The sequence below is a fragment of the Lactuca virosa genome, chromosome 8 (genome assembly GCF_052849685.1).
Source record: "Lactuca virosa cultivar CGN04683 chromosome 8, Lactuca_virosa_CGN04683_v6, whole genome shotgun sequence".
NCBI lineage: Eukaryota > Viridiplantae > Streptophyta > Magnoliopsida > Asterales > Asteraceae > Lactuca > Lactuca virosa.
The window spans coordinates 57179278-57201785 of record NC_136433.1 but is presented as its reverse complement, the minus strand read 5'-3'; the positions used below and the strand labels follow the sequence as shown (position 1 = coordinate 57201785).

Sequence of the window (22508 nt, the reverse complement as noted above, 5' to 3'; positions counted from 1 at the left end):
AAAGCATTGTGGCGTGACCATGGAGACGGACGGAGACACTGCATTTGATTGGTTCCCTCATATTTCTCTCTTTATCTCTTTCTTCTTTTTGAACTTTCACTACCTAATCATCGGTGCATAGCATTTCTATAACTTGGTGGGTTGGTTGTGGAATAGTAAAATATCCACGTGGCATCACCTTTATTCACAAACCACGCATGGTAGACCTGACAATTCGTGTATTCGTGTCAGGAAAACGTGTCAGCCACGAATTTGACACGATATGTGTAACACCGTGAATTTTTCATATAAAATTTTCATTTGGAATTACAAAATCCTCATAACACGTTTCACAGAATCTCATTTATTTAATTCACAAATCACATCACTATAATTGTTTGATTAAAATCCAGGATCCTCAAATTATAACTCTTTCACTGATGTATACAATCAAGCCGGTACATTCCCGTGATCCTGAGGAAAACCTGAAACACATAACACATAACACGGTAAGCACGAAGCTTAGTGAGTCCCCCAAAATACCACACACATCTCATTAGCCACTCGAGGCTAACTCGAAATGACCCTCCAGTCAATGTGTTCCAGTGGAGACCCTCCGGTCCCACAACTCGGGTGGACCCTCCGGTCCTAACTCAGCAAAGCATAATCACAATCATAGCATAATCACAAAGCATGATGTATAATAAATAGCACATAACTCAACGTAAGCACATATAACAACATTTACACTAAATAACATAACAGCATAAGTCACAAAGACAGTATGTACAATAATCATTATCACAGAATAACAATGATCAGGTTCTGAAGTTATGCAAAATAGTTATTAGACTTATCCAAGTGGGAGACTGTTGGATTAGTGTCTAAGTCCATAACTATTTTGGTATGTACTTGACCCGATTATGAGCATGGTCCTTTTGGGTTGCCTTCACCATAGCAATATGTAGGATGAATTAACGAGAGAAAGGTTTAATTATGATTTATTAATATATTATAAGACTAATATATTAAAGGAGAAATCATAATGTTTAATTAATATTAGTCAAGAATTAATTAAGAATTAATTTTGTGACTAAAAGAGATTAATTAAATTAAGGAGACTGATATTGTAATTATAAGATAGTTACAAAGTTGGACTTAGGATCCATTGGATGGCAATGGACGAATTCTATATGGAGGACCATAAAGAAATCGTCCAAGGGCCTTCTGGAATGGTCCATTGGACTGCTTAGGGCTTAAGCAGTCAGATTAGGGTTTCCTAGTTGCAAACCCTAATAGCCTACATGTATATATAGGACCCCTATGCCCCAAAAACGTGGCTAAGAGTCCCTCTAGGGTTTCCAGCCGTTTTTGGTGCCTCCTCTCTCCTCCCTCTTCATCCAAGTTGCTTAGTGGTGTTTGTGACTCCATTAGAGGTGCAACACTTGAGGCACTAAGCTTTCTGAAGTCAATCAAAGCAAGGATTGATTGTTATTGCTATATATAATAATCAAAGGTAATTACTAAACCCTTATTTCAGTTCTTATTTGATAGATCTAGGGTTTGTAAGTCTTGGATTCATTGCATGTACAATAGAAAAACCTAGATCCAAACATTAGGGTTTGTATGAGCACATAGGATTGTTCTTATGCATAAAATCTATCATAATAAACTATCCCCCGTATTTATTTATTTATTGCTTTTAGATTGTGGATTGTGTGTAACTCAATAGGCCTATGTATTTATTAAGAGCGTAACTAATTTGTTGTTTTAGTGGGCATATCTTTAAAACATATATTTTTTTTTAACGACAAATCTAATCTACTACTTAATTCCACCTATGTTCATGACGGGACTTAAACTTTCAATCTCAAGGAGGAAAGGCAACACCTGATACCGTTGGGTTAGAAACCCTTTGGTCTTCACACATACATCGTATAAAAAGATTTAAAACCATGCAATAAGTGTTCGGCATACAAGCGCGGAGCTTATTAAGGGCCACCCCCCCCCCCTTTTTTTTCTTTTTGCTTAGAAGTAGTAGTAGCCCACTAATTTTTATGAATATTAGACCCAACCCTCCCCCCCCCCCCCCACACACACACACACACACACAAATATTAATTGCTCTTTTCTAAAGTTGCTTTAAATAAAGGACCAAAACACACATGAGTGCTGACTTATTTGTCTTCTTGGTTATATGATATAGTTGCATTAGTTTGAAGATTCACTTAATAATGCGAAGAAGAAAAACAAGTTAAGCTGTAACGGATTCAACTGATTCAACTGATGCCGTACACTTTCTTATTCACTTTACAAAGCGCATTCGGTTTACAAAACGCAGATAATTAAACTTTTTGGTTTCAAGCAACCAAATCTCCTACATTTAGGATTAGACATTTAGTGTATATGACCAATCCTGGAACACAGATGATCTACACACATAAAGAAGTAATGTTTAAGAAGGCTAGATACCAATGAGCGCCTTTGAATCCACTCAGAAAGTTTCAGATACACTATTGTGGAAATGGAATGTCAGAAAGATCCTCTCTATAAGGAGCATTTGTCAACTCTGGTCTTCTATCAGCATCATTTCCACTTTCCATGCTATCTTGAGCAATAGGGTCACCTTTTGATGGCTCAATATATGTAACCACAACATCCTTACGCAACATAAGGTAGATCACTGAGAGAACATAAGCAGCCATGACCGGAAAAACTAATATTGCAATAAACACATTAGCCACTTTTGGCCAAGTGCTATGGATTAGCCAATCGACAAATGCAGTGCTCAAGTAGTAGATGTTGATGCCAATTATTCCAAGTCCTAGTGCCCATGAGAAGAGAATGATCTGTAGAAGAAAAATAATCATATTATAAATGAATTTCAGGTATACTTGATTTACGAAATTGAAACTCACAAATATTGAGTTCTTGTGAGGTCCCATTTTGGTACTTGAGCTACTGAACTTGAGTAGTGGAATGAGTGCAAATGGAAGTTCAAATGACAGTGTCATCTGCAAAAGATCCATACTTACATTAAAGTCCAGTTTCAATGAATCATGAATATGCTTACCTATAGAATGAAACTTTAAAGATGGAGTCACATACAGATGCTATTATAATTAGTCTTCCTTCTCCAGAAGGCCCCCCAATTATTTACACTATTAGACTCGGTGTTATGGCGATGCACCTAGTTACCAAGTTCCTGAGCCATTTCCTCATTTTTAAGTCCAAGAAACCCTAAAATAACAAATAGTACATGCTTAGTGTTAACCTTGATTATTAACAGCAGAAAGTTATAATAGGCAAACCCAATAAAGACCTCTTTTAACCTACCGACATAATGAATTGTCCAGCATAAGTGCCTGTGATTGTTGAACTCTGACCAGAAGCTAGCAGTGCAATTGCATAAAGAGTAGAGCCGGACTTTCCCAAAACATTCTGTGTAGTAAAAACCGGGGTTAATTATGAGAAGTTTTGTGAATGTTGTTGGTATAGAAGTTATAAATTTGACATCTTATAAGCTCATACTTTTAGAAGAAATGAAGCTGAGTTAAGGTTGAGATCGTTGCAACGATCCATTTCTTCACTTGGTAGGTTTTTTTCTGAGCAAACAGTGCCAGAAACAGCGATCATTGAGACGTTGATCAAGAATGCTACAAAGAGCGCAATGCCACTCTCTATCAAGAAGTATCTGCATGCATCCTGTAATTCAAAACATCATCATGAATAAGAACTCGAGTTGGTATCTTTCGAGTAAGAACAAGAGCCGAATGGAGAAACAAGTTATGCCTATTAAAAAAAGTGAACTTAATGTTAATAAACCAAAGTAGATTTAGGGAATATAAATATATGAGAAATAGGTTTTTATTTTTTATTTTTTGGGAGTGGGATCTTACGGCATGACAAGGGCACCAAGTAGAGCAATGGCATCACCAGTGGCGCCTTGACCACTAAGTTTAGGAATGAACATTCCCTATAGCAAATCACCAGCTGGTGGCTTCACATAGCTCATTTCTCCAAAGAAACAACCAGCCATCAGAAAAACTAGAATAGCTATCAATATTTCAAGCTTCCTCACCTATGGATATATGAAACCAACATTCCATGTGTTTTCATATTAGGAAACACCAACTATGAAAACATCAAAAGAAAACGAATCATGATTGAAGTTCTTACACCATATTTTTGGAGGCCAAGAAGGAGGAGGGTGCTGAGACCAGTGAGAGAACTCCAACCCAAACTGGAATCTTGAATAAGATATTCAGTGCAAAAGCTGTTCCGATCACTGCAAACATCAAAAGAAAATGAATCAAAATATTATTAAAAAAAAGTTAAATCGTATGTTCACATCAGTTTCATGGATATGCATGATTAAAATTAGTACCTTCGGGAATATCTGCTGCAATGACTGCAACCTCGGCTAGCAGCCATAGGCAATACTTGACAAAGATAGGGTATTCAGCCTTACACAACTCTGATAAATGTTTCCCTGAATAACAGAATAACTAAAGTTTAGATATTTATAATTATTTCTGGATATATAGATAAATTCATAGGTCTAGTTCAGTGAATGTCTTACCAGTGCTTACACCAAGATTGGCAGCCAGAGATTGAATAACAAGTGCAAAGATTATCCCGATCAAAATCACCCAAAGTAGCTGAAAATAATGGTGATTTTTTTGAACTACAACTATGGTGTTTCATGGAGAAAACGTTTACCTCGTATCTATGGTTGGCTCCTGCCTGTAAATCGGTTTCCACTGCATAAAAAACATTGATAAGTTTACAATGATTAAGATATATAAGTTACAATGAGAATATGAGATATTGAGAAATCAAAACTTACTGTTGCCAGGATCGAGATAAGCCAATGACACTAGGAAACCAGGTCCAACAAAGGAGAGAAAACTTTTCCATCCAGGTTTCTGCATATTATATGGTTATCAAATTAATCAAACTGTTATTAAACAAATAGAAACTTCAAACATATGGTTAGATATCAATCTTGAAATTAACGTTTGTGAGGGTGGAAAGAGAGTGAGAGAGAGAGAGAGAGAGAGAGAGAGAGAGAGAGAGAGAGAGAGATCACCTGATCATGGTCGATATCTTTATGATCATCAAAGTCTTTGGAGTTGAGAACAGAAAGATCAACAGCTGAAACAAGATTGCTCCCTCCTGTAACTCGTGGTTCATGCTGCAGACTTGCCATCTCTGTCTCTGTCTTTGTCTCTGTGGGAATGGAGAATCTATATATGTGAAGAATCTCAGTATGAACAGATTTGATGGTAAAGGATTGGATTGAGTATGCTACTTATACTAGAGTTCTGCACATAACTCATGGCTACTAGAGTTCTAGTTCAAAATGTTGCTTTCAGATTTTGAGCATGTCCATGCCGTTTGCATTACAAAATGATGCATGGCTGCTGGAGTTCAAATTCTAAAGGTTGCTTTCAGTTTGTGGGCATGTCCATGCCGTTTGAATTAAAAAAGGATTCTGAGCTTCTCCCTAACCCCCTTCTACCATGAGACTGAGACACCTCTTCAGCTCCTGTATTTTTGCGCCTCTACCTTTTGTCCTTTATCTACGTCTTTATCCACTCTATCACCATCATCATAAAGGTACCCACATCGCTCCATCTCTCTCGCTCTCAACCCCTAATCCCCACTGGAAGGAAAATTTGTGTCATCTCTTATCTCTATCACCGCCTGCTGCTCTGTGCTTCGTGTCTCTGAGGCTCAGGAGGGAAGAGGCGACAGAGCCTATGCTCCTTCATGTAGATTTTCTCGATATGTACTTCAAACTAATCATTCTCAATATTTTTATTTACCTATAACAAAATTGACACTTCACGAATTTACCAGAAAGTTGAAGACAGTATTTGCAGACAGAGAACTCGAAAAGGCAATGGCCCCACCATGCATAGAGCTCGCAAAGCTTTTCTCAGTAGCTGTAGATTTTCCAAAAACCCGTGTCCCCGCAGAAATCCCTGCAAATCTTCGTGTCAAAGAGTACCCTGATTTCATGGAAAAATCCAACAAAACAACGTACGAATCATATAACGTGATTGGGAAACTCTTTCGTGAGGTCAAAGACATCGCCCCACAAAACAGCCAGGTCAACCCGTTCACGCGTGACGTGGCGAGACAAACGTACGATGTTGACTTGGAAGTCAGCGGGTTTGAGTACTATGTTGATGAAGCTTTTGATTTTAAAACTGAGTATGATTACAAATTGGGTAATTTGATGGATTATTATGGGATTAAAACCGAGGCTGAATTGTTGAGTGGGAGTATTATGAAAATGTCGAGGTCGTTTGATGGGAGGAATGGTTTGGCTGTGAAGTCTTTGAGAAAGGAAGCGAGGAATTGGTTTTGGAAGGGTAGAGGCAATGTGGATGTTGGAGATGATGATGTGTATGCGAAAGCATCTGCATGGTATCATGTGACATATCATCCGGATTATTGGGGTAAATATAATGAGGATATGAAAACACGTGATCATTTTTTGAGTTTTCCTTGGTGTGTGCATGATAAGCTTATTGAGATTAAGAGAAGCAAGGGGAGGGTTAGAAGAAATGTTGATACTGATTGGCTTCAACAGCAGTTTAGCACTGCTTTAAATCTGATATGATTGAAGTTGTGTGAAGTCACTATAGTTGTCTTTGTTGTTTCTTGTTGGATTTAGTTTGAGTTGATGTAAATATTGTGGTTTTTGATTATTGTGTTTCTTGTAGGGTTTGATGTAAATATTATCAATGTTGATATATTTTTGAGATATGTAAATAGTATCTTAATCTACTATATATACGTACACATAGATTATATGGAGTTGAACATAGATTATATGGAGTTGAACAAGAGGTGATAAAAAAAAAAGTAATCGGTTTCTACTAATGCTTACCTAGATCCTTGTAGGATTGATGAAAATAATTTGACATCATGACTATAACTTTGGACTTTAGTGACTTTATTAGTTCTTAGGTATATTAGGTGGAATGTGTAGTTTTATTTGAAGTAAAGTGTTTGACAAAAGAAATATAAAGTCTTTTGGTTTGAAATTAATAAGATTTGGAATCCAGTTCCGCCGCATTTCCATGTTAAAGTTTATTTTTCTATTTGATTCAAGTTTTTAAAATGAATTGGAATCCTAAATGATTTTGACTTTTCATTAAACTAGGGAAACGAAATTCCAAAAACAGGAGGAGGGAATTAAAATCCAATTCAATAAGGAATGTTGATGATTACCATATAACATTTTTTATTTTTATCGTTATATATCAAAACAATATTATGTACTAAAATTAACAGGTCCTTGTTTTCTCTACTTTCTCTGACGACCATGTCACCTGTTGACGTCATCCCAAGATTGTTCCGACGAAATCTTCAAATGTGAGACTCTCCCTCCCCTCCCCCCCCCCCCCCCCCCTCCTCTCATTGTTGCCTTTGTTGTGTGTTCAATATTTAAAATGCTATTATCATACTTGTAAAACGGTTGTTTGTTGTGCTCTATTGTAAAACCTTTTCTTCATGTGTAAAACAATTATCGGACGTGTAAAATAGTTCTATGGAAATTAGATTTGTTGTGTTCTATTGAAAATCAAACTTTGGTATTCTTTTTTAATTTATGTTAAATTTAAACTACACTCAATTTTTAAATGACACCTTACGTATCACAATATCCACCATTTAATTATTTTTTACACTCTCAATTTGATATGAATTTGATTGTAGAAAAAACATCATAAATGGTCCCTGTGGTTTTTCAAAATCTGAAGTTTAGTCCCCGTAGTTTAAAAACGTCATAGATGGTCCCTGCGCTTTCAAAACTTTTGATGTTTGGTCATTTTTATTAACTCCGTTAGCTTTCTACCGTTAAACGAAGGGCATTTCCGTCATTTAACTATCCAATGACCTTTTATGAAGTTTTCTTTTATTTATTTATTTTCTTTAAATAAATTTAATAACCAAGGGTCTCTCTCTCTCTCTCTCTCTCTCTCTCTCTCTCTCTCTCTCTCTCTCTCCAACACGACCAAAAATAGCACCGCCCACCCCCATCATCTTCCTCCCCCACCCTTCATCAACAACTAAAACTCCAAACTCATACATACACTTGAAAAATTAAAAACGCATAACATGATGTTAATCCTTGTCTCAACATTAGAGGAACACCATAAAAATATGTTGAAAAGCTACTACAAAATCTTCAATGTTCAATATCCCCAATCTTCTTGAGTCTTGACAATTAAATGAAGTGATTTCTCCATATGGTTGATGTTTAAGAATTTCCATCCAGATCTTGGATCAATGACTTTCAGGTTCTTTCTTCTTTTTCCTAGCCCTCATGCTCGCTGCCTTCATCCTCAATGTTAAATATCCCCAATCTTCTTGAGTCTTGACAATTAAATGAAGTGATTTCTCCAGATGGTTGATGTTTAAGAATTTCCATCCAGATCTTGGATCAATGACTTTCAGGTTCTTTCTTCTTTTTCCTAGCCCTCATGCTCGCTGCCTTCATCTCCATAGCCAAATCCGACTGCCTTTCATCCTACTCTGATTACTTAAACCTAAAAGTAACAAAGTGGATTCAACCAAAGAGCTTGAAGAAGAATCAAAGTGTGGTTAACCCCAAATGACTTTTAGGTTCTTTCTTCTTTTTCTTCTTGTTCTTCCCACGTTTAACCCCAAATGAAAGATGATCATCGTCGCTATTTTTACCAAACTTCCCATCTTTCTTGAACCCATTTTTCTCGAAATTAAGATCAATGGTAATAAAATTAAAACCGGGCTTTGAGTTAACTCCTTTGTTAAACCCACCGTTGATCCCAAAATCACCGGTCTAGTTTTGATTAGTCGACCCGACTTTAAAGTCAAAGTTAAAACCATTAAAATCGGAGTTGGATGAACTGGAGTGGTTGGTGTTAATGGTGTTTGAGTTGGTGAAGTGACCGCCGACATGGATGTCGAAGTTTCGGCGTTCTTTTTCGGGGCGTTTGGAGGCGTATGAGGTGGCTCCAGATGGAGTCGTTAAGGGAGAGGCTGAAAAGATTGTTGCTTTGAACACGAAGTTGATCACTGTACTGCCAAAAAAGACGATTGATTGTTGTTTTCCATGGTTTAAGATAGCTGATTTCTTGATACCCAAGTGGGAAAGATGATGAATTCAACGAAAAGAAGTGAGATCTGGAGGAAAATGCGAAGTGGGTATTGGTTTATATGTATAATAGGGAAAAGGAAAGGGGACAAGTTTCCAGGAAATGAAGGTGATTACGTGTAGCTTTGTCAAAGGTGAAATAAATAAAAGAAAACTTCATAAAAGGTCCTTGGATAGTTAAATGACGGAAATATCCTTCGTTTAACGGTAGAAAGCTAACGGAGTTAATAAAAAGGACCAAACATCAAAAGTTTTGAAAGCGCAGGGACCATTTATGAGGTTTTTAAACCACGGGGACTAAACTTCAGATTTTGGGTAACCATAGGGACCATTTATGATGTTTTTTCTTGATTGTACATGAAAATGTTGAAAATGTACTGACTTAGTTTAAAAACACATAATCGTAGACAAAGGAAAGCTTCATTGATTTTGACATGGAAATGATATGATCATAAACAACATGATCCATAATATTATTGATCCAAAACCTATTATAAATTAAAATCTATACAAAAATCAAACATGATCCTAGACGATATGATCCAAAATATTATAATATAAAACTTATTTAGATTTCACACTTTATTTTACAAAATTTCAAGATTTGGTTAAAAATGATATGATTCAAAACTATTTATAAATCAATTTTGTAAAAATTATAATTTAGTTAGAAATGCTGAAATGATATGATTCAGACTATTATGATCCAAAATAATATTATTCATAAAATAATAATTTAAAATGTTTAATATCCTTAATTTTTATGACTTAGATTGTTATAATTCAAATTAGATTGTTATCATTCAAATTGTCATGGGCCTTAATATATTATGATTAAAAAATTTCTTATGATTCAAAATTGCTATTAATCATTAATCTATTATGATTAAAAAAATTCTTATGATCCTTATGAATCGAATCCGTTTAAATTCAACAACAAAATAGGGACTAAAAGTTAAATGCAAGCAACTTTTTTTCTCACATAAATTACAAAATTCGAACATAACGGTGTACATACTTACATGATTTAAAAAAAAAAGTTAAGAATGACATTTTAAGAACTAATAATCATTTTAAGGTTAAAAGTTTCATATACTCAAAAGAACACCATATCGATAATTAAACATATAAATTCACAAAAGTTGTGGATATACATTTCAATTTCTATACAAATTCATGACATCAATCATTCAATTTTTTTACTCTTCTCTACAGACCATCGTTCGATTTGCATGTGAGGTGTTTGAGGAAATGCATCAAAGACTAAAAAGCGGTTCAACTTTTATTATCATCAGACCATTATGAATCAAAGATATCTAAAACTAACTTCTTTAGCATCTACAATACAACTTCAACTATGATCCTATACTCTTTTGTAGATCTTTCTTGTAACGCTCGAAAAATCGTTACCTCATTAGCAAGAAATCAAATTAAAAATGAAATGTCATTAGCAGTAAACAAATGAAAGGAAGTTATAGTACTCCTTGAGACGATTCCGTGGATATAAAGAACATAAAAACAGAGTGCATATGAGGAAGATATGACCATTTTAAAAGTAAGCTGCTATTTTAGATAATGACACATGGCATTCACCAAGACTTAATACTTGGTGCTTGGAATGACACGATGTGGCGTTGGGCAAATAGCCCTTTGAGTCTTCCATAAATGAAAGGAAGTTCTAGTACTCTTCGAGACCATTCCGTAGATATAACGAAGAGTAAATTACACGAATCGTCCCTCATGCAGGTGCCAAAATGCACGTTTAGTCCCTATTTTCAAAAATTAACTCGGACCGTCTCTCGTATTGTTAAAAGTTGCACGGTACATCCCTCGTTAGTTTAAATTTACACGTTTCATCCCTTTTGATACATAAAAAAGACTATAATGTCCTTTTTCTTTTCTTTTTCATTTATTTTGAACATTTTTAATTATTAAAATTATTTTAATTATTTGCTCTGATTATTTTTAATTACTAAAAATTATTTTAGTTATTTTTCTATTTTGTGGAATAAGAACTGACCACCACCACCACCGGTAATCTACGCCACCACCAGAAAATGGAGCACCACCACCACTTCTCACCGGAAAATGTAGCACCACCGCTACCCCTCACTTCACCCAACCCACTCCTTCGTTAATGTTAACATGTTTCACCAAAAATAACTACAAACCATCACCTCATTCACCAAACCAACAACATATACTCAACCCACCATCAAAACAAGCACATTTACTGTTAACACCACCACCATCCACCATCGGAAAACCCACCTGCAAAACAAGAATGAATAATTAGGGTAAATTAGGAAGTAAGAGTCAGGGAGATGGAAAATCTGATTTGATACAAAACTGATTGAAAGCAAATGATTTAGGGTTCTTAAATTGAAAGCAAACCTTATTCACTGAACCTGCAAATCTGATTCATTACAGAGGGGGATGGAAAAAGGGGGTTGTAAGTCTGCACTTCGTTCGATCGGTGAACCACCATTGCCAACTGTGAGCCGCCATCGTCACCGGTGCGCTGCCATCGTCGCATCATCTAGGGTTCACATCATTGTGTTATCGCAGAGGAGGACTATCAATGGAGACGATTTGGGTTCGATCTGACCTGCTTCTCCGATCTCAATGTCCCTCTTATCTGATCTTGCGTGATGGACTTGTACCTGGTTCGATGACCTGATTTCGGTGTGGACAGAAGGAAAAAAGGGGAAATGGAAGAGGAAGGGTGGGTTGAGTTGTGGTGGGTAATGGTTTGATAGCATCGCAGGAGTGGCCGAAGAGACGAAGATGTCCTGAAGTCGTTGAAGCCGGCGATGATACTGGTGGAGGTGGAGATGACTGAAGAAGAAATGATGGAAGAGGACGGCGTGCTTAGGGTTTAAGGATCTTTATTTAATATCTTTGATAAAAGAAAATAAATAATTATTTTCATAATAAACAAATCAATAAATTATTAATAAATAAAAAATAAATCAAAAAAGAAATAATAAGGGTAAAATTGTCTTTTTATGTCTCGAGGGATGAAGCGTATATGTTTTAATGTAACGAGGGACGGTTCGAGTTAATTTTTGAAAATAGAAACTGGACGTGTATTTTGGCACCTGCACGAGGGACGACTCGTGTAATTTACTCTATAAAGAACATAAAAAACGGAGTTCGTATGAGAAAATTACGACCTTTTTAAAAATATGTTGCTATTTCAGAGAATGGCATGTTGCATTCATCACGACTTGGTGCTTGGAATGCCATCACGTGGCATCGGCCAAATAGCCCTATAAATTTGAGTCTTCCATCATTCTCGCGTACATGTTTGGCAAGGGTGTTGGTCGATCGAGAAGTGATGTACGGGGTACGAGAGTACGTGTAACGAGGAATGTTAAGCACATAAGGCATACACATTCATTGCATTATTTATGTTGTTTTTCAATATTTTGACATAATCATAGAACGAGGGTCAAGACCCAAGTTAGACTGTCGGATTATAATAAAGTGCTATTACCGACCCAACAACATAATTAGATTATTAATTCGATCAGTAAAATCTAAAAAATATAAACCTCAGATTATGGGTTGAAGTGACGAGAGTTATTGAACTAACAGTTTAAAGAGTAAAGCCATTTAGTGATTATATGACGAGACTCGATGAGGCGGGTAACAAATGACTACCAGATTCGGTTAATAGTCAAACAAAGCAATATCGTATCAAGTTCGTACAAGTTCTAAGGAACTTGTTATATTATCTGAATAGGTTCGTGTAACATCCAATTTTTCAACCCAAAATTTTCATTTTTAACCTCATAATAAAACATGTTTCATAAAACCCATCACAAGAAAACCATAAGGTCAAAATACAAATCCATATAAAATTATCAGAGTATCCCAAAATACCCAGCAACAAAATCTCCAAGCGAATGTATATAATAAAGCCTTCACTTTCCCGCGTTTCTCAGAAGTACCTGAAACACATTTAATCAAAAACTGTAAGGACAAAGTTTAGCGACTTCCCCAAAAATATCACATATAGCACAACACATAAAACAACTATGAATATCAGCAACCCTGGAGACTACCCGAAGTTTTAGTGGGCAACAACACCCTTTGTAGGTTATCAGCAACCCTGGAGCCTACCCATAGTCTTAACACATATAAACAACACAAACACAGTAATAACACTTAGACCCAGTTGATCGTCAAATACATATACATCTATTCTACTATACAGGTAAGAATAAGTGAGGAGACTCACCTTACACTAATGACTGATAAAACTCACACCCGAATTGCTGGAACTAGATTCCGCATAATTACATACACCGATTAACCTTAATTAATAATTAGGATATTTCTCTCACATACTATTAGGCCCAAGACAATCCATTTTATACTTAGAGTAAAAGACCATTTTACCCCTCATAAAACCCTCACCATCCACTTCATACTCAAATGGTCAAATTCCATAAAAGTCAACAAAAGTCAACCTTGGTCAATACGCTCGGCATACTCAACTCTACGCTGGGTGTAGAGCGCAACACCAGAAAAGGGCTCGCATCTCGCTGGGCTGGGGGTAGCCAAGCATATGCTTAGTGTACGTAAGCTGTTATCAAGATCTCCATGCAAAAAGTCTTAATCCTTAAGACATCCATTCCAATCACAGATCTGGCCCCTAAAAAACGTCTTAATCCATAAGGTCTCTGACTTTAAGCCTTTGCATGGCTACAAGGAGCTAAAATCCAAAACCCATAACTTTTACTTCATAAACCCCCCCCCCCAACAACTCTTGCATGGAAGAAAGGAAATGGCTAAGCTATCATTTTTATGACTCAAGACATCTTAGAATGTCTGAAATGATGACTTAACATATTTGGACTACTCCATACTCACAAAGATCCATGCAAGCTTTAGGACAAAAAGGACCAAAATGCAAGACTAAACAAGATCTATTTAAACAAGCTCCAAGATTTGAACTATATACCTTGAAAATGTGCACAAGAGGATGAAGTTTATGGATCTACAAACCAGAGTGCACCACCACCTCTTGAATGATCTTCTTCCTAGCACCAAACACTCAAGATTCACTTTCTAAGCTTCAAATCTCTCATACACAAGCTAGGGTTTCGTTTTAGGGTTTAGACGGAATGGAGGCTGGATGAGGGAATGTCCAAAGGATGGAAAAGGTGATTAAATAGGGGTCACATCGTAGAATTTAGGGTTTGGAAGCAACATGAGTACGCTCGGCGTATGCCTATGTATGCCCAGCGTACTCACATTTTGAACTGTCCCAAAATTTGGTTGACTTACGCCCTGTGTACCCCTTGTACACCCAGCGTAAGGAACTGATCTGAAAACTTAAGAATAGAGAACTCCATCTGCCCTTCCAAGAAGTTGAAAACAAAGTACATGTAAAATTAGTTGTGTATCTTGACTTGGTTTATCTTACAGGTTCTTTTTTTTTTAATTTTATTTAACTATTGAGTGCTTTCTATTTCCTTAGTTTGATTATACTTCTAATTATACTTCATCTATTCAGGAATAATTAAGTCAAAGATGCTTCCATGGATCCAATCAAAGAGGCTTTACCAATTTATGTCAATATCAAGGTTTTATATGATGTGTTATTTTATAATTATTCCATGCCTTCAGTTGATTGGTGTTGAATCTTTACTAATTTTACATTTTATAACAGGACATTCAAGTTTGGATTCTTATGTTGCTTGTTGGTTTGGACTGAATTGATCAAAATCGATTCAGACTCTCAATAACTTCAAAAGAGCATTTAGTGATACTTTCAAGTGGTGGACAAGGGTTTGCAGTGGCTGGCTCATAACTGCACTGCAAAGTTCAGCACACTATTGGATGAACAATGTGAAGGTATAAATCCAATTTTACCTTATTGCCCATTTGTATTCATTTATGTTCTCATTGACAATGTAAGACACAACTGAGTGATGCTAAACATCTGTATATTTTGTTGTGATTTCTTAATTCTTTTTAGCTATGGTGGAGATACTGAATCTTGTTTTACTCCAAGTGTACTGAGAAATAGCAGATTACTTTAAGTTCTTAATCCAGGTATGATCTATTAAACATCTTTATACCTTGTTGTGTGTTATTAATTCTTTTTGTATGTATTATTTTTATTTATTCTCTAGGCGTTTTACTTTCAAAAATCTTCCAGTTGTATCAACATACTTCTCTTTAAAATGTCAACCTAATAGAAGCATTGCACTTTATTATTAAGACATCTTACATTAAAAAAGCATTACATTTTATTCTTATCAAGGCATTTTACTTTAAAAATCTACCAAGTATAGCATTGTAGTTTTCTTTGAAAAAGCAATCCAAATAAAGCATTGTGGCGTGACCATGGAGACGGACGGAGACACTGCATTTGATTGGTTCCCTCATATTTCTCTCTTTATCTCTTTCTTCTTTTTGAACTTTCACTACCTAATCATCGGTGCATAGCATTTCTATAACTTGGTGGGTTGGTTGTGGAATAGTAAAATATCCACGTGGCATCACCTTTATTCACAAACCACGCATGGTAGACCTGACAATTCGTGTATTCGTGTCAGGAAAACGTGTCAGCCACGAATTTGACACGATATGTGTAACACCGTGAATTTTTCATATAAAATTTTCATTTGGAATTACAAAATCCTCATAACACGTTTCACAGAATCTCATTTATTTAATTCACAAATCACATCACTATAATTGTTTGATTAAAATCCAGGATCCTCAAATTATAACTCTTTCACTGATGTATACAATCAAGCCGGTACATTCCCGTGATCCTGAGGAAAACCTGAAACACATAACACATAACACGGTAAGCACGAAGCTTAGTGAGTCCCCCAAAATACCACACACATCTCATTAGCCACTCGAGGCTAACTCGAAATGACCCTCCAGTCAATGTGTTCCAGTGGAGACCCTCCGGTCCCACAACTCGGGTGGACCCTCCGGTCCTAACTCAGCAAAGCATAATCACAATCATAGCATAATCACAAAGCATGATGTATAATAAATAGCACATAACTCAACGTAAGCACATATAACAACATTTACACTAAATAACATAACAGCATAAGTCACAAAGACAGTATGTACAATAATCATTATCACAGAATAACAATGATCAGGTTCTGAAGTTATGCAAAATAGTTATTAGACTTATCCAAGTGGGAGACTGTTGGATTAGTGTCTAAGTCCATAACTATTTTGGTATGTACTTGACCCGATTATGAGCATGGTCCTTTTGGGTTGCCTTCACCATAGCAATATGTAGGATGAATTAACGAGAGAAAGGTTTAATTATGATTTATTAATATATTATAAGACTAATATATTAAAGGAGAAATCATAATGTTTAATTAATATTAGTCAAGAATTAATTAAGAATTAATTTTGTGACTAAAAGAGATTAATTAAATTAAGGAGACTGATATTGTAATTATAAGATAGTTACAAAGTTGGACTTAGGATCCATTGGATGGCAATGGACGAATTCTATATGGAGGACCATAAAGAAATCGTCCAAGGGCCTTCTGGAATGGTCCATTGGACTGCTTAGGGCTTAAGCAGTCAGATTAGGGTTTCCTAGTTGCAAACCCTAATAGCCTACATGTATATATAGGACCCCTATGCCCCAAAAACGTGGCTAAGAGTCCCTCTAGGGTTTCCAGCCGTTTTTGGTGCCTCCTCTCTCCTCCCTCTTCATCCAAGTTGCTTAGTGGTGTTTGTGACTCCATTAGAGGTGCAACACTTGAGGCACTAAGCTTTCTGAAGTCAATCAAAGCAAGGATTGATTGTTATTGCTATATATAATAATCAAAGGTAATTACTAAACCCTTATTTCAGTTCTTATTTGATAGATCTAGGGTTTGTAAGTCTTGGATTCATTGCATGTACAATAGAAAAACCTAGATCCAAACATTAGGGTTTGTATGAGCACATAGGATTGTTCTTATGCATAAAATCTATCATAATAAACTATCCCCCGTATTTATTTATTTATTGCTTTTAGATTGTGGATTGTGTGTAACTCAATAGGCCTATGTATTTATTAAGAGCGTAACTAATTTGTTGTTTTAGTGGGCATATCTTTAAAACATATATTTTTTTTTAACGACAAATCTAATCTACTACTTAATTCCACCTATGTTCATGACGGGACTTAAACTTTCAATCTCAAGGAGGAAAGGCAACACCTGATACCGTTGGGTTAGAAACCCTTTGGTCTTCACACATACATCGTATAAAAAGATTTAAAACCATGCAATAAGTGTTCGGCATACAAGCGCGGAGCTTATTAAGGGCCACCCCCCCCCCCTTTTTTTTCTTTTTGCTTAGAAGTAGTAGTAGCCCACTAATTTTTATGAATATTAGACCCAACCCTCCCCCCCCCCCCCCACACACACACACACACACACAAATATTAATTGCTCTTTTCTAAAGTTGCTTTAAATAAAGGACCAAAACACACATGAGTGCTGACTTATTTGTCTTCTTGGTTATATGATATAGTTGCATTAGTTTGAAGATTCACTTAATAATGCGAAGAAGAAAAACAAGTTAAGCTGTAACGGATTCAACTGATTCAACTGATGCCGTACACTTTCTTATTCACTTTACAAAGCGCATTCGGTTTACAAAACGCAGATAATTAAACTTTTTGGTTTCAAGCAACCAAATCTCCTACATTTAGGATTAGACATTTAGTGTATATGACCAATCCTGGAACACAGATGATCTACACACATAAAGAAGTAATGTTTAAGAAGGCTAGATACCAATGAGCGCCTTTGAATCCACTCAGAAAGTTTCAGATACACTATTGTGGAAATGGAATGTCAGAAAGATCCTCTCTATAAGGAGCATTTGTCAACTCTGGTCTTCTATCAGCATCATTTCCACTTTCCATGCTATCTTGAGCAATAGGGTCACCTTTTGATGGCTCAATATATGTAACCACAACATCCTTACGCAACATAAGGTAGATCACTGAGAGAACATAAGCAGCCATGACCGGAAAAACTAATATTGCAATAAACACATTAGCCACTTTTGGCCAAGTGCTATGGATTAGCCAATCGACAAATGCAGTGCTCAAGTAGTAGATGTTGATGCCAATTATTCCAAGTCCTAGTGCCCATGAGAAGAGAATGATCTGTAGAAGAAAAATAATCATATTATAAATGAATTTCAGGTATACTTGATTTACGAAATTGAAACTCACAAATATTGAGTTCTTGTGAGGTCCCATTTTGGTACTTGAGCTACTGAACTTGAGTAGTGGAATGAGTGCAAATGGAAGTTCAAATGACAGTGTCATCTGCAAAAGATCCATACTTACATTAAAGTCCAGTTTCAATGAATCATGAATATGCTTACCTATAGAATGAAACTTTAAAGATGGAGTCACATACAGATGCTATTATAATTAGTCTTCCTTCTCCAGAAGGCCCCCCAATTATTTACACTATTAGACTCGGTGTTATGGCGATGCACCTAGTTACCAAGTTCCTGAGCCATTTCCTCATTTTTAAGTCCAAGAAACCCTAAAATAACAAATAGTACATGCTTAGTGTTAACCTTGATTATTAACAGCAGAAAGTTATAATAGGCAAACCCAATAAAGACCTCTTTTAACCTACCGACATAATGAATTGTCCAGCATAAGTGCCTGTGATTGTTGAACTCTGACCAGAAGCTAGCAGTGCAATTGCATAAAGAGTAGAGCCGGACTTTCCCAAAACATTCTGTGTAGTAAAAACCGGGGTTAATTATGAGAAGTTTTGTGAATGTTGTTGGTATAGAAGTTATAAATTTGACATCTTATAAGCTCATACTTTTAGAAGAAATGAAGCTGAGTTAAGGTTGAGATCGTTGCAACGATCCATTTCTTCACTTGGTAGGTTTTTTTCTGAGCAAACAGTGCCAGAAACAGCGATCATTGAGACGTTGATCAAGAATGCTACAAAGAGCGCAATGCCACTCTCTATCAAGAAGTATCTGCATGCATCCTGTAATTCAAAACATCATCATGAATAAGAACTCGAGTTGGTATCTTTCGAGTAAGAACAAGAGCCGAATGGAGAAACAAGTTATGCCTATTAAAAAAAGTGAACTTAATGTTAATAAACCAAAGTAGATTTAGGGAATATAAATATATGAGAAATAGGTTTTTATTTTTTATTTTTTGGGAGTGGGATCTTACGGCATGACAAGGGCACCAAGTAGAGCAATGGCATCACCAGTGGCGCCTTGACCACTAAGTTTAGGAATGAACATTCCCTATAGCAAATCACCAGCTGGTGGCTTCACATAGCTCATTTCTCCAAAGAAACAACCAGCCATCAGAAAAACTAGAATAGCTATCAATATTTCAAGCTTCCTCACCTATGGATATATGAAACCAACATTCCATGTGTTTTCATATTAGGAAACACCAACTATGAAAACATCAAAAGAAAACGAATCATGATTGAAGTTCTTACACCATATTTTTGGAGGCCAAGAAGGAGGAGGGTGCTGAGACCAGTGAGAGAACTCCAACCCAAACTGGAATCTTGAATAAGATATTCAGTGCAAAAGCTGTTCCGATCACTGCAAACATCAAAAGAAAATGAATCAAAATATTATTAAAAAAAAGTTAAATCGTATGTTCACATCAGTTTCATGGATATGCATGATTAAAATTAGTACCTTCGGGAATATCTGCTGCAATGACTGCAACCTCGGCTAGCAGCCATAGGCAATACTTGACAAAGATAGGGTATTCAGCCTTACACAACTCTGATAAATGTTTCCCTGAATAACAGAATAACTAAAGTTTAGATATTTATAATTATTTCTGGATATATAGATAAATTCATAGGTCTAGTTCAGTGAATGTCTTACCAGTGCTTACACCAAGATTGGCAGCCAGAGATTGAATAACAAGTGCAAAGATTATCCCGATCAAAATCACCCAAAGTAGCTGAAAATAATGGTGATTTTTTTGAACTACAACTATGGTGTTTCATGGAGAAAACGTTTACCTCGTATCTATGGTTGGCTCCTGCCTGTAAATCGGTTTCCACTGCATAAAAAACATTGATAAGTTTACAATGATTAAGATATATAAGTTACAATGAGAATATGAGATATTGAGAAATCAAAACTTACTGTTGCCAGGATCGAGATAAGCCAATGACACTAGGAAACCAGGTCCAACAAAGGAGAGAAAACTTTTCCATCCAGGTTTCTGCATATTATATGGTTATCAAATTAATCAAACTGTTATTAAACAAATAGAAACTTCAAACATATGGTTAGATATCAATCTTGAAATTAACGTTTGTGAGGGTGGAAAGAGAGTGAGAGAGAGAGAGAGAGAGAGAGAGAGAGAGAGAGAGAGAGAGATCACCTGATCATGGTCGATATCTTTATGATCATCAAAGTCTTTGGAGTTGAGAACAGAAAGATCAACAGCTGAAACAAGATTGCTCCCTCCTGTAACTCGTGGTTCATGCTGCAGACTTGCCATCTCTGTCTCTGTCTTTGTCTCTGTGGGAATGGAGAATCTATATATGTGAAGAATCTCAGTATGAACAGATTTGATGGTAAAGGATTGGATTGAGTATGCTACTTATACTAGAGTTCTGCACATAACTCATGGCTACTAGAGTTCTAGTTCAAAATGTTGCTTTCAGATTTTGAGCATGTCCATGCCGTTTGCATTACAAAATGATGCATGGCTGCTGGAGTTCAAATTCTAAAGGTTGCTTTCAGTTTGTGGGCATGTCCATGCCGTTTGAATTAAAAAAGGATTCTGAGCTTCTCCCTAACCCCCTTCTACCATGAGACTGAGACACCTCTTCAGCTCCTGTATTTTTGCGCCTCTACCTTTTGTCCTTTATCTACGTCTTTATCCACTCTATCACCATCATCATAAAGGTACCCACATCGCTCCATCTCTCTCGCTCTCAACCCCTAATCCCCACTGGAAGGAAAATTTGTGTCATCTCTTATCTCTATCACCGCCTGCTGCTCTGTGCTTCGTGTCTCTGAGGCTCAGGAGGGAAGAGGCGACAGAGCCTATGCTCCTTCATGTAGATTTTCTCGATATGTACTTCAAACTAATCATTCTCAATATTTTTATTTACCTATAACAAAATTGACACTTCACGAATTTACCAGAAAGTTGAAGACAGTATTTGCAGACAGAGAACTCGAAAAGGCAATGGCCCCACCATGCATAGAGCTCGCAAAGCTTTTCTCAGTAGCTGTAGATTTTCCAAAAACCCGTGTCCCCGCAGAAATCCCTGCAAATCTTCGTGTCAAAGAGTACCCTGATTTCATGGAAAAATCCAACAAAACAACGTACGAATCATATAACGTGATTGGGAAACTCTTTCGTGAGGTCAAAGACATCGCCCCACAAAACAGCCAGGTCAACCCGTTCACGCGTGACGTGGCGAGACAAACGTACGATGTTGACTTGGAAGTCAGCGGGTTTGAGTACTATGTTGATGAAGCTTTTGATTTTAAAACTGAGTATGATTACAAATTGGGTAATTTGATGGATTATTATGGGATTAAAACCGAGGCTGAATTGTTGAGTGGGAGTATTATGAAAATGTCGAGGTCGTTTGATGGGAGGAATGGTTTGGCTGTGAAGTCTTTGAGAAAGGAAGCGAGGAATTGGTTTTGGAAGGGTAGAGGCAATGTGGATGTTGGAGATGATGATGTGTATGCGAAAGCATCTGCATGGTATCATGTGACATATCATCCGGATTATTGGGGTAAATATAATGAGGATATGAAAACACGTGATCATTTTTTGAGTTTTCCTTGGTGTGTGCATGATAAGCTTATTGAGATTAAGAGAAGCAAGGGGAGGGTTAGAAGAAATGTTGATACTGATTGGCTTCAACAGCAGTTTAGCACTGCTTTAAATCTGATATGATTGAAGTTGTGTGAAGTCACTATAGTTGTCTTTGTTGTTTCTTGTTGGATTTAGTTTGAGTTGATGTAAATATTGTGGTTTTTGATTATTGTGTTTCTTGTAGGGTTTGATGTAAATATTATCAATGTTGATATATTTTTGAGATATGTAAGTAGTATCTTAATCTACTATATATACGTACACATAGATTATATGGAGTTGAACATAGATTATATGGAGTTGAACAAGAGGTGATAAAAAAAAAAGTAATCGGTTTCTACTAATGCTTACCTAGATCCTTGTAGGATTGATGAAAATAATTTGACATCATGACTATAACTTTGGACTTTAGTGACTTTATTAGTTCTTAGGTATATTAGGTGGAATGTGTAGTTTTATTTGAAGTAAAGTGTTTGACAAAAGAAATATAAAGTCTTTTGG

The 22508-nt window shown here is 36.3% G+C and overlaps 4 pseudogenes; 2 read left to right on the top strand and 2 right to left on the bottom strand.

Moving 5' to 3' along the window:
- Window positions 1–2254: 2254 nt before the first annotated feature.
- Window positions 2255–5261, bottom strand: LOC145132716 (metal transporter Nramp7.2-like; annotated as a pseudogene).
- A 264-nt stretch (window positions 5262–5525) lies between these two features.
- Window positions 5526–6759, top strand: LOC145133494 (putative RNA-dependent RNA polymerase 1 pseudogene; annotated as a pseudogene).
- A 10972-nt stretch (window positions 6760–17731) lies between these two features.
- LOC145132715 (metal transporter Nramp7.2-like) lies at window positions 17732–20736 on the bottom strand (annotated as a pseudogene).
- A 264-nt stretch (window positions 20737–21000) lies between these two features.
- LOC145133466 (putative RNA-dependent RNA polymerase 1 pseudogene) lies at window positions 21001–22234 on the top strand (annotated as a pseudogene).
- The last annotated feature ends 274 nt before the right edge of the window (window positions 22235–22508 follow it).